We start from the raw sequence: 13,993 nt of genomic DNA on the forward strand, positions 1-13,993 counted from the left end.
AAGAAGAAGAGCAGTATGTAAAAGAAGGGCCAAAATAAATAGAACTTACCCTGAATGAAACAGAGCTATTTCAGGAAACATAAGATAACTTTAAAAGATCTAATTATATCCTCACAGAGAATTGAGAAAATATTGTATTCAAAAGCAAGAATGGGATGATATGAAAAAGAAATAGTAAATAATCAAAGAACAAGAGTGAACTCTTGGATAAAAAAATTATATGTTAAAATTAAAAAAAATCAGTAGAAAGGCTTTTTAATAAAGTCAAAGCAATCTTCCGAGATATAGAGCAAAAAGATAGATAGAAAACATGAGAAAAAAACATGATAGAGATGATCAGTGCAGGAGTTCAACATATGACTTGTAGGAGTTCCAGAATTTGGACTATATAATGTGGGGTAGAATTTGTTTTTAATTGTGTGGAATATTTTCAAGAGTTGAAGAAAGGGAAAGTGATCCATACATAATCTCATCAAACTCAGTAATGTCAGAATAAAGAGAAGACCCTAAAAGATTTCAGAGAGAAACAAACTAATAAAACTAGTAGTCTACATTGTAACAAAAATCAGCTGGCCTCAGCAACACTGGGTGCTAGAATTTCATAGAACAATGCCAGGAAGTTCTAAGGGAAACTTTTTATTGACCCGGAGTTAATTTGACCTAGATTTCTTTATCCTATCAAACTGTTAATCAAGTGGGAGGGTAAAATACATTTTTAGATATAAAGGTTTTTAGGACTCAGAATATTTACTTCGCAAAATAAGGGAGTGATTCTAATAAAAACAAGGGAGAAAGAAAGAGAGTGGTTCTCATTCAATGGTGTGGTGAAGGAAAAGTCCCAGTACAGTGACTGTACATCAGACCTGGAGAGCAATTAATTTGCATACAGAGAAGGAAGGGAGAGCTCTTCAAAGTTTTCTTTCAGTGAAATAGGGATTTCATGCATTGAGAAGCAGAAAAAATTCTGAAGATTCTTTAACAGCTTGCTAATCTTTTTTCAACAAGAAAAACAAAAGACAATTAGAAATCTCAGGAAAAACCAGATAGTTCTGTAAGAAAGTCATGGGTCATATAGAAAGTCTACAATATTGTGATATGATTGGAGCACTGGTTGAGTGTGAGGACACAGAATGTATTTGACCTTGACACTAGCAACATTCTTTAAATACCTAGGGCTTGTGACATTTTGCCTCTAGAGAAGGAAAAAATTATATGACACCATTTGGATCTGTGGTGAACAATATTTAGATGGTAATTACAATGAAAAGGTATTTATTGGCTTATCAGTGTTTAGACTCAACCTATAAACAAATCATGGAAGGCTTAATTAAGGTTATGAGATAGTATTTAAATGTTATGGTCATCAACTGTGTAAAAGAAGATATATGACAGAAGTACAGATAAGAAAAGAAGAGAAGAAGTAGGGGATGAAGTTAGGGACAGTATTATCCTCTCTGACAGTGGCAGGTTGAAGTCAAAAATTTTATCAAAAGTTGGTAGAAGAAGGAGATATTAAAACATATTATTTAAAATTACACTGGAAGCTAATAGATATTGTGAATCGTTGAGTGCTACTATTTATTTCTAATAGAAAACAAGGTGGTAGAAGAAAGGCTATTGTCATATCTTTGGCCTATCACTAAGTGGTAAATAATCATGTGAATTGCTAAATCATGTGACTTGCCAAGAATGCTACTGGGGAATTGATAAGTATCAGAAATACAGTGACTTTTAAATACTAAACATTGTTTTTCTAAGAGGGAGGGGTCCTCTAGGGCACTGACTTATGTTTTCAGTGCTTGAGGCCCAAACAGAGACAAGGGTATAAATATGCCAGGGTTCCAACTGCCCTGATTATCCTTGGTAATCATTAAACTGCTGGAGAAATGTCCCATTAAAAGCTAAAGAAGGCCAATTTCCAACTGTACCACTGAGCAAAGTGCACTTGTGCCAGCCCATTTGATTGCGGCAGACTCCTTGAGCTCAACTCAAGTGGCATTTGCTGGAAGATGGGTTGGAGGCAACAGCTCCCAGCCACAGGCCTCGGGAGGCCACAGAGGCATCGGCTAGGCCTCCAGTGACCAAGGCAGCCCTCTCTGCCAAGTTGCTGCCTGAGATTTGGATGCAAGAGCATGTTTGCTTTGGGGATGCTTCTTGTGCAAGGCATGTATCTGTTTCAGACCTGAATCAGTGCTTGGCTTGCTGACCTGCAAGACAGTGGAACTCAGTGAGCCCCAAGGGCAGTCCTCCTTGGGCAGACTTTCCTCTGAACTGTCCTAGAAACATGAGTCTCTCATTTTGAAGACAGAGATATTCAATATTAGGGGAGAATTGCTGCATGCATATAACCCTGCTAAACCTAATGCCTCAAGTGCAGGCATCCTAACTGGGACTCTGTCAAGCATCTGAGCCCACTTAGCTGCTCAGTGATATCTTCTAATTTAAAGTAGAGATTGGGTCAAATACCTATAATTATCTTCTTTCTTAAAATGGAGAATGAATTATCTTCTGTAAAATAGGACTTTTAAAGAACAATTATTGATGTAATACAAATCAAGAGGTGTCCAAAATACGGCCTGGTAATTGACAACTTATCTCTGACCTCCTAATAGTCCCACATGGGCTAAGTCTTGTAGAGTCTGCCATGACAACAGCCTCATTCTAAGGGATCCCCATGAATTGCCTGTAATGTTGGGCATGACCACAGGCAGCACCTTAAGTAGAAAGCATTGAGTTCTATGCAGTGGAGCCTCCCTGCTGTAGCTTAAACTAATTAGAAAGTGTCTGATGTATAGAATAGCAAATTTTTGTGCCGGCCACCAGAGCCCTGTGAGGTGGCATGGCATGAAAGATCTGTCAGGCAGGGTTGTCATAGGTCTTCCTTGGAAATTTGAACTGGCTTTGGGGGTGGGGGTGGGGGTTAGGGATTGATTCATTTGTGGGAGGAACAGAAATGGGACAGCACATTGAGAGAAGATAGTACATAGACATCATGATGTAGAAAAGTCCAGGAATACATAATAACCATGAACAATACAGGCTATGAGGCAGAGAAAGGTCTCTTAGAGTAGAGGCTGAGATGGTTCATGAGACAGGAGAGGCAGAAGCAGAGATGGAGAGGAACCGAGTCAGTGCTAATGATGGAGTTCAGAGTAAGGATTCATGGGTTTCTGCAGCTGAGAGTTGTCTGAACTAGGCTTCTGTGTTCCCATGAGGCCTGGAGGTGCAGCTGTTTTTGGGTTTAGGGAACTTCCTCGCTTCCATGTATGTCCTTACGATAGACTCCCGTGATGTGAACTATCCTGAGTGGGTTTCTGTTGCTTGAAGCCTGAAGAGTCTGGCTAAATATACCAACACAGTCACCCTGCCTTTAGAGGTGGACATGCTCTTTTGAGATTTCTTTCCTGGGGAGATGATGAGGTAACCGAGACAATGAGAAGATGGTCTGAAGCAAAGCAAAGTAGTGCTAAGAGCCATATACCGAGTCAGGCTCTTTTACTGTGGTTTGGGAAAGGGCAGGAAAGGGCAAGAATGGGCAGGAAAGGGCAGTTGAAGAGAAAGTGCAGAGTGTTTTAGAAACTGTGTTGGAAACTCAACTTCTAATATCTTCACTGGCTAGGACTGCCCCTCCCCTCCACCCTTTTGATTTTTCTCATGGACGCTAAGTTTTGAAAAGATTTAATCTTGGAAACCAACCAACCGTGTTCATTTAGGTAATAATTTATTTTCCTGTTGGAATGATATGAATCTTATCTGTAAACTCAGGGGTGCATAAATATTACTTTCATACTCTCTGACTACCTCATTTGACCTAATTAAGCCTCCATTTCACTAAGCTGGAAGGAAATTTATCCTCACTCATCTTCGGGGCTCTATGTCCCCAGTGAGGTAGGGTGTAGGTGATGGCCCCTTTCCCTAAGTGTGATTGGCAGCCATCGCCACCAAGGTCTGGGTATTGCCTGGGGCGTTGTTTTAGAAAAGAGAACTGGTCCAAGATATTTCTTTTCATGTCCTAGACAGTTGGGAAATCTTCCATTTTTAGTTGGAGATAGCTTTCCCTTGTAAATCTCATGTGGATGACAGGGAGATGATCAGGAAGCCCAGTGCCCACAGGATATTTATACCTGTATCTTGAGCACTCAGCCTCACACAGAAAACAGTATGTGGGTGTGTGTTTGCACCTGTGTGGGTTAAAATGGTCTCTAAAACAGTGTTTTCTCTCAGAATTGAATAACAATTATGTTTATTGAATGCACACTGTGTGTGAGACAACGTGGTAAGTATAAATAAGCTGGTGGAATTTCTGGAGTTCCCCTTGGTTGGGTCCCAGAGCCAAGAGGAGCCATGCGGATTAGAGACACCCATAAAATAAATTCTGTGAAGCAAGTCAATGAACTGTCAGCTCAGTCTCATTAACTTTAGGGAGACCCCAGATGCTATCATATCTGGTTTCAGGAAAAGTAAAAACTACAGATGTCCCCTTAATGCTTCTTTTTGCCACTAACTTGCTGCCCATTTCATTCTAACTCTCAGCCTCTGCCGAAGGGACCCACCAACCCTGGACTTAGGGCTTCTGAGTTTCCTATTATAAATGCTCTCCTGTCTGTCTCCTGAGGCGCATGGAAGTGGCTTCCTCTTTCTGCTTTCTCTCAGTTGTCTGTGTGTGCTAACAGCCTCAGAATTGATGCACCTGTCCCCTCTGTTTGCAAGGTGCTGGCTCATCAATTCCAGGGTGGCTGCTGCTTCTGAAATGTGCCTTCTGTGGCCTGTGGGAGGAGAGAGGGAGAGACAGAAAACTTCCCTTTGTCTCCTTCCTACCCTGTGAGGAGTGCTGGTGTTCTCCTTTTACACAATGTGGAAAATGGGGCTCAGCGAGATGGAGGGACTTGCTCAGGGTCACAGGCAGAGCCAGAACCGGAACCCCACTCTTCTGTTTCCCACACTTCCATGTCGCCTGACATCCCAGGTGTTCCTCAGTGGAACAAGGAGGCAGTTCAGCCTATTATGAGCCTTTAGTATGAATTGAGTGCTCTTCAGGCCCTGTAGAAATAATAAGAGATTCGGACACATTCCTTGCCCTCAAACTGCCTACAGTTTAGTTGGGTGTTTACACCAGTGGGGCTGTCTGTAATGAGGCACTTGCTAGGTTCAAAAAAATATAATCCTTGCCTACAGGAACTTAATAGCTTAAAAGGAAGACAATATCAGCACTTTGCTCAATCATAAAGAGGTAGAGACCCTAGTTCAAATCTGTTTTTCTTTGCTCATCAACTCTAAGTAAACAGATCCAGAACTCCACCATCCACCAACCTTCCCTTTCACTTCTCCCACTCTGATCAGGTTCCCGAGGCCAACTGCCCTTGGTCACCAGGGAGAGTATGTAAGATGCAGTTTGGGGCCGATCTGGGGTACCGACAACTGCTGGATGCACTGCCACACTTCTTCCCCAGTTGTTGGCAACCTTGATTTAAGTGGGAGGTTTACTTTTGTAGTTGGGAAGAAAGGAGGGATTTGGGTTGGGAGCAGGTGATGAGAAAGAAAGAGGCAGAAGTGGTGGCAATAGCTTAGTGCCGGTTCTCTCATCCACCCCTTTGAACTGCGCATGACTCCCCAAAGGTCAAAAAATAGATAAGAATATCTGTAGTAGAATAGGCTTGAGATGGGGCCAGTGGAGCACAAACGTTCATGAAATGCTGAGGCTCTGGGCTAAACAGAGCTGCTTGGGTCTAGGTAAGAAAGTGTGGCCCAGGTTGGGGTTAAGACATTCTCCCTGACCCCGCACCAACTGGCTGCCCAAAGGACAGGCAGGGGGAAGTCAGCCTTTGGCTCATATGGGGCAGCCTGTAATGAGCAAGGGCAGCAGTGGCTAAAGGTGGGGACACAGCATGGTCACGGCTATCAGCGGTGGGGACAGGAGCTTGAAAGGAACAAGCAGAGCAGCGGATGTGGAACCCCTGTGGAGCTTACAGACTGCTCTTAGACATCTATATGTCCCTCTGTGCATGCAAACCCAGTACGCCCACATAGAAAAATATGGAGGTAGCCAAAGTCCAGCATGAATGGACACTCAGAATCATTGTACTGTGACCCAGGTGACACTTGGGTAAAGCACAAAGAGGCTTTGTTACAGCAGGTGAGTTCTTTGGGCACAAATCGTAAGCAAGTAGATAAAGTTCAGGTATAAAATCTTGTCCCTATTAGACTTTTCTTGCTTTTTCATCTATATTTTTTCTAAGTTCCTCTGGCCCAGTTAATATACATTGTCTCTTACATATTCTCTTCGCAAAGCAACAGGATAACTTTTTTCCTGCTTTTTCTCAGCTCTATCCACCATTCAGGCCTGACTTACTCCAGGTAATCTCCAGATGTTCTAAGCAGGAATCATCCCATGGATTGAGAAAATCAATTCATTGAAGCCTTCCCAATGGTTCTTTCTCTGAAATTGGTGTCAAAGACCTGGCATCTGACTGCAGCTTTCTGGATGTGGGACCTAGGGCAAAATACTTAATCTCTTTGAGGTGCAGTTTTCTTGCTTGCAAAATAATTTCCATTGCACTGGATTGTCCTAAGAGTCCAATGAGGTAATAAAAGTGGATCTCTCTGTAAATTACCCAGTGCTGTGTATGTGTTACTGGTGGTTGTTTTTATTTCCACAGGACACATCACACTCGGCCGACACGTTGTTCAGCCCCCTGACCTCTGTGCTTATACTCTCTGCCTCTTCTCCCTCTCCCATACCATGGTTCCCATGTTCTCTTGCCTGTTCTGGGATTTTGCTCCTGCAGGAATCCCCACTGTCTACTAGATGATTCCCATCAACATCAAACATTCTTTAATAGCTCCCAATTTACAAAAAAAAAAAAAAAAGATTACCCTATCTTGACTCTGCATTTCTCTCCTCTTACAGTCTCATTTTCTCATTTCTCTGCTTCTCTTTGCAATAAAACTACTCAGAATGTCTGTACTCACAGTCTCTCTTCTTCTTCCATTTCCTCTTGAGATCACCCCAAACAGGCTTTTATCTTCAACCACTCCACAAAACTGCTCTTGTTAAGTCCCCAGGACCTCCAAGCTCCAAATCTGATGATTAATTTTCAGTCTTCCTCTTACTCAACTTCCTAGCAATATCTGAAAGTGTTCACTCCCTGCTTCTGGAAGCCTGTTCTTCCCGTGGCTTCTGGGACACCACTCCCCCAGTCTTCCTCGTACCTCATCAGCCAGCTCCACCTCTTCCAGATCTCTAAATGCCGTGTGCCTCAGAATTAGTCCTATTTTCTACTTACATTCACTCCCCAGGAAGTCTCCTGTCCCATGGCTTTAAATATCATCCATAGGTTGTCAATTCCCAAATGTGTTTCTCTAGCCCAATGTCACTTGTGAACCCCAGACTTGTATATCCAGCTACCCACTCAGCATCCTCCCATCTCACTTTCTCTCACATGCACCCAATCGATCAGCAAATCCTGTTGATTGTATCTATAAAATATATTCAGTATTTAACTTTTCCTCACTACCTTCACCACTTAGTTCCAGCCATAACTCTCTTTCCTGGACTATTACAGTAGATTCCTAACTGTTCCTGCGTGCTCACTTGCTTTCCCATAGTGAATTATCCACATGACAGCAAGAGGTTCCTTTTAAAAATGTAAATCTTATGACATCGGTCTCCTGCTCAAAACTCTCCAATAACTTCCTATAAATTCTAAAGGCTACAAGGCCCTTCATGACCTGTTTCTTAACTCTATCTTTGAGCTGATCTCCTACCATTCTCCCTCTAGATCACTCTGCTCCAGTCCCACTGGCTGACTCACTGTCCGTAGAATGTGCCTTTATGGTTCCTGTTCCCTGTGTGCTAGACCCCCCACCCCAGAGAGCAGATGGCCTGTTGTATTAGTTTTCTATTACTGCAGTCACACATTACCATAATCTTAGTAACTTAAAACAACACCCACTTATTGCCTCACAGTTCTGTAGGTCACAAGTCCAGTCTGTGTAACTGAATTCTCTGCTCAGCATCTCATAAGGCTGAAGCAAGATGCTGGCTGGGCTGGGCTCTTACCTGGTGGGCCTGGGAAAGAATTTTCTTCCAAACTCATTCAGGTTGTTGGAAGACTTGAATTCCTTATGGTTGTAGGACTGAGGCCCCCAATTTCCTTGCTTCTCAGCCTCTAGAAGCAGCCCATATTCCTTCTCACAGCCTCCCTCCAACTTCAAAACGCAATGGTGTACATCAAAATCTTCTCACACTTTGAATGTCTCTGACTTTCTCTTCTGTTCCTGTGCTCTGCTTTTAAGGGCTCATGATTACACTGGGCCCTCTCTGATAATCCAGGATAATGTCCCCATTTTAAGGTCAACTGATTAGTAATGTCAATTAGTCCCTTTTGCCATGTAACATGACATAGTAACATATTCACAGGAGTGATACCAGGGATGGAGATCATGGGGATCAAAATTCTGCCTACCACACTCATTCTCTCAGTTTACCCTTTCTGCCAATGTCACCTAATTCTCTGATGCCCCAATCTAAACAGTAGCCCACCAACTCATTCCACCTTCACTCTCTTAACTCCTTACCCTGCACTTATCAGTGTTCAACATTACATCATATAATACTATTTTATTTGGTTGGTTTATTGCCTGTGTCTCCCCATTATGATGTAAGCTGCACGATGGCTACAAGTTCATTTTATTTATTGCTATATACCCAACACCTAGATTGTGCCTGGAGCAGAGTAGATGCTTAATAAATATTTGTCGAATAAATGAATGACACTTCCCTAATCCCCTTAAAAATTCCAAATGGCTGTCTTGAGGAATTAAGGATTTCTTTGTTTCTTAAAATATCTTTCTAGCAGTTTAGTAAGTTAGCAATCTGCATACATTTGAACACCTTCTATAAATTGTATACTATTCTAGGCATTCTCTGGGCTTGGCCGAATCTTGCATTTGAGGTACTTTTGGTCTTTGGTGCACATTTGAAACATTCTATGGGCAGAATAAGACAGACTTGGGATGTGATTCTTACTCTACAACTCTGAGGAAAGAAACATCACATTCCTTCACCTTCCCTGTCAACTCGAATCTGTTCTGAGCCCACCTCCTGGGCTGGTAGGAAACATCAATTTATTAGTAATGGGTGATTCAAAAATGAAATAGATACTCTCCTCAGGGAACTTACTGTTTAGTAAGTTTGATTAGATGTATTAATAATTCATTATTTTTACATATCTTCAATGTACAAATGTGTTAAATGGTAAATGAGAGATACTGAAACATGCTTTGGGAGTATATGGTATGGGAGATGTAATGGGCATAGAAATTAGTTCTGGGGACTGAGGACTGGAGTTGGTGGGATGCATATAAACTAGATCCTAATGGATGGGTAAAACCTGGAAAAGTGGTGATAGAAAGGGCAGGCAAAGTCAGGAGGAAGATGTGAATAAAAGCATGGAGAATGAAAGGAAAGTCTGTGTTTAGGGAACTGCGAGTTATGGTGAGGAGAAGTGAGAAATAAGGCTGGAAAGGAGAGACAAACAGGCCAATGAGATAAAATGGAGGGATCACAAACAGACCAGACACATATGGATGCTTGATTGATGACAGAGTAGTACCACAAAGCAGAGAGGAAAGGTTTCCTTTTCCATAGATTGTGCTGGGACAATTGGATATCTATATGGGGAAAAAAAAATGAAATGACCCAGCGCACACCACACATCACAATCAATGCCAGGTTGCAGACTGTAGATCCAAATATCTATGGCCAATAATAAAACTTCTAGAAGAAGATAGCATAGGACCTATGGATAGGAAAAGACTTTTTTTTTTTAACAGGACAGAAGAAATGTAATAAAGAAAAAGTGATAAATTGGATTTCATTAGAATTAAAAGTTGTGTTCATCAAAAGATGCCATTAAGAGAGTGGAACAGAGTAGGTTAAGAGCTATGCCACACATAAAGTAAAGAACTTGTATCCAGAATAAATAACTTCTATAACTCCATAAGAAAATAACAGACACCCTAATAGAAAAATGGGTGAGAGATTTGAATGTGAACTTTGTAAAAGGGGATATTCAAATAAGCAATAAAGGTATAAAGGCTTACGTAATGATGGGAAATGCAAATGTAAACAACAATAAGATAACACCGCCTACCCACTAAAAGAGGTTAAAATCTAAGACTGATAGTACCAACTCCCGGCACAGATATGGCTCAATCTGAATTCCCAGGCATTGCTGGTGGGGATTTAAATTGGGACAAACACTTTAGAAAATAAGTAGACATTATCTAATAATGTTGAAAATATGTGTAACTTATACACCCAGCAATTTCGCTGCTGGGTATTTTACCAACAGAAATACAAATACATGAGCACCAAAAGTGTTCAAAGCATCATTATTTATAATAGCCTCAAACTGGAAACAACCCTCTCTGCTGCCCATCAACAGTAGAATGGATAAATAAATGCTGTATATTCATCTGATGGAGTGTTAGAAATAAAGAAAAATAACAGATTATAGCCACACACAACAGCATGGATAAATCTACGCAAAATAGTGTTGAGTGAAAGAAGTCCAAAATTTGCAATGTATGATTCCATTTATTTAAGTTAATTCAAAAACAAATTGAAACTAGAAAGTCAAGGTAGTGGTTTCCTTAGTGGAGGAGAGCGGGGTAGTGATTGGGAGGGGGTTCAGTTCATCTCTTTCTTGATTTGGGAGGTCACACAGGGGTTCACTTCATGGGAAACCAATGAGCTATGCAGTTTTGATATCTATACTATGATATATATATTATATTATATATAATGCATTTCATAACCAAAAACAAAAGAAAAAAGAAAGAAGCTTGGAACTATAAGGTTTAGAAGAGACTTTTCAGTGTCTGGGATGCTGGGCTGGGTCTGGGCTTTATACCCTAGGACAAGGAGCCATTGAATTGCTCGTTTGCTGGGCAGTAAGGTAATCTTTTCACTTGTATTATGATATTAACAGAAATCCAAGTAAAAGGAAAATTTTCCTGTGATACTATCATTTCCCTTTTTTTTTTTTTTACTATCCTTATTAGATAACTGGCTAAAATAAGATAAAATATTAATTTTCAATAATACTTTAAAAGAAATAGGTCATAAGGATGTTCCATATCATTAACCGGTCTTCATAATTTTTATTGGCTTCATAATATTCATTTGAGTGGATTTACCTTAATTTACATAACCATTCTCCTATTATTATTTTAAATCCATTCTGATATTTCACTGATATAGGCAATACCTCATAAACACTTCTCTGTTGAATGATTGCCTTAGAATATATTCTCAGAAATACTGTTTTAAGGTTAAAGACCATGAATATTTTAATGAACATTGATACCTGCAAATTATTTTCCAGTAAGATTTTTTACTAGTTTATATTGCTAATTACCATGTATTGAACAAGTTCATTCATTTATTCATTTAACAAATATTTTAGGAGCACCTACTATGTACCTGATACTACCTCTGTGGTCAGAGAGCTTAAGTTCATTGAGGAAGATGCACAAGCAAAAAGATAACTACACTTGGGGGAGGGGAGTTGGGAAGGCCTCCCAGATGGCTAGGCCCACATAGCAGATTAGCCATGAAATTTGTTGTGGTTGTGTTTTAATAGGTTTGAAAGTCATTGATGATTTTTGAACAATGGTTGATATAAATAGAGCTGGGCTTTAGAAAGATTACTTTGACAGGTAAGTGTAGGAGAGACTGGAGGAGTGATTGGTGCCCAGAGAAGTGTGTGAAGCTTTGGGGTGTAAGGCAGTGAGGGTTCCTAAACCCTAGTACAGAAATAGGGAAAGAAGCAGGGGAAGGAGAGCAGGAGACAGATGTAAGAGACTATGACACTATTTAACGAGTTAGGAGATAATGAAGAAACCATATAAAATGCCATAGTACCAACACAAAGTATAAGCAAACCATTAGGGTTGACAATTCCACACTGCAGATGGCTGGTTGACTTTGGGGTCTAATTGTGACACCCGTCGCCCTGCTCGATGCCAAACACAACCTGATGGTTATATAATCATGTGTGATTATATAATTAGTGTGGCTGTGGGAACCATAATGTCCGTATTCCTTTTTCTGAGTATTTAAAAATATGCCCTGATGATACTTGAAGGTAGCTTTTTGCATCCTGTATATATTGTGATCTTCCCAGGATGCTGCTGGCCTTCCACCATAGCAGACTCTGACTGCCTGATACATTTGCTCTTGCAACATCATCACAATTTATTGCTGAAAATGAGCACAAGTGGCATCAAAATGCTTCCCAACAGCTTTTGCCAGTTCTCTTCATAAAGCAAGAAGGCCGTAAATCAGGCAGATGTTAAACATCTGATTTGAAGCTGCATCTTTCGGTCTTGAGTCCAAAATCTCTGGGCTGGCACTGCTGTGTGGCTGGAAATGGTTTATGTTTGTCTTCCCTGTCAGAGCATATTGGACAGCACTAAGTGAGAATTACAGACTCGGGATCCTGAAATCCCACAAAATTAATGAACTATAATGTTTTTAGAGATGGGGCAGTGGGAAAAAGTACTACTTAGGAAAATGGCTTGGTTTCACAACCCTTAAACTACTGTCTGTTCTGCTGCTTTTTATTTTTATGTGCAGTGAATGTTGAGGTTGATATTCATCCAAACACTGCCCCATCATTAGGATTTGGAGTCTGTGAGTCTCTGTGGGGATTGTACATATCAGTGCTAAAAGCTTCGACATCAACACAATGAGATTTGGAATGTTCATAGGACTTTGACTGGACTTTAAATAATTTAATGTCTTGTAAAACCAGAAACGATTCCTGAAAACCTGAAATCTACATAAGGGAAATCTGACTGTCCGTATTTCCCCCCTTTCCTGCTGGCTGCCCATTAATTTATCTGTTCTCTTTGCCTATCTTCATGTAATTTATGATCCCCCTGCTCAGCTCAGTGTTTTATATCTAATCTATAAATAAAACTAACACTTTTCCTCTCTTGCATGCCTCTTGGAACATTGTGAATCTTGTCAAAAAAGAAAAAAACAGGCTATCACTTGTTGAGAGCTTACTATTTTCCAGGCACTGTGTTAGTTCTTTCCATGTATTCTGTCTTGCAAGGTTAGTGCCATCTTATACAAGAGACAGTGGAAATTCAGTCTGGGTAAATAGTGTCCAAGCTCAGAAATTGGGAGGGGCTTAGTTGGCATCAGAACTATATCCAACTGACTCTAAAACTTATTTTTTTTCCATTTTGGCCTTCTACCTCCCATCTATACATTAACAAAATAACCTGAACCCAATTTTGTCCACTCAGGAATTTTTTGAAATTTTTTTACTTTTCCAAATTAATTGCACATCTGCTCTTCTCATCACAAGCTCCTGTCCTGTAAGGGCGGTTTGTTGGCTGCAAGCCGAGGCTTTCCTGACTCAGAGGTCTGGCTGAGGTTGAGCTTTCTGAGGTTGAGCTTTCTTAGGTCTAAGGAAAATCCCCTTTGCTCTTGGGCTGCAGACTTTGTGTAGCTTTGCTCCTGAGTCCAGGGCCTGTCCTGGAGTAGAAAACATCACTAACCGCATGCCTATCGGGCAGATAAATCTTGCTGTCACGGTGCCTGTCACCAACCACATCTCACATGCCCTGGGCTGTCCTCAGAAGAAGGATCGCCTCTCCAGGTGACCATTAGGCCCTGAATCACTGCTGCATACATCACCCAGGCAAATCAGATCAAGCCGAGAGCGAATTCATTGCCCACGTTGAAGAGTGAGTTCACCAGATAAAACACATAATGTGTTAGTTGATCTAGCACTCTCCAAGGTAACCTCCCGAGAGTGCTCTGACTGCTTGTTAGGGAAAGGGAGGGTTTGGGAGAGGAGTTAGGGAACCACTATGTAGTCACCAGCAAGTCCATAGCAAGGAAATGTCCTAAAACAAAGCTGCATAAAAACAGTTTTATGTTTTTATAATGATAACTAACTTTCAAATACAT

This window comes from Choloepus didactylus, chromosome 4, assembly GCF_015220235.1.
Source record: "Choloepus didactylus isolate mChoDid1 chromosome 4, mChoDid1.pri, whole genome shotgun sequence".
In the NCBI taxonomy this organism is placed as follows: Eukaryota; Metazoa; Chordata; class Mammalia; order Pilosa; family Megalonychidae; genus Choloepus; species Choloepus didactylus.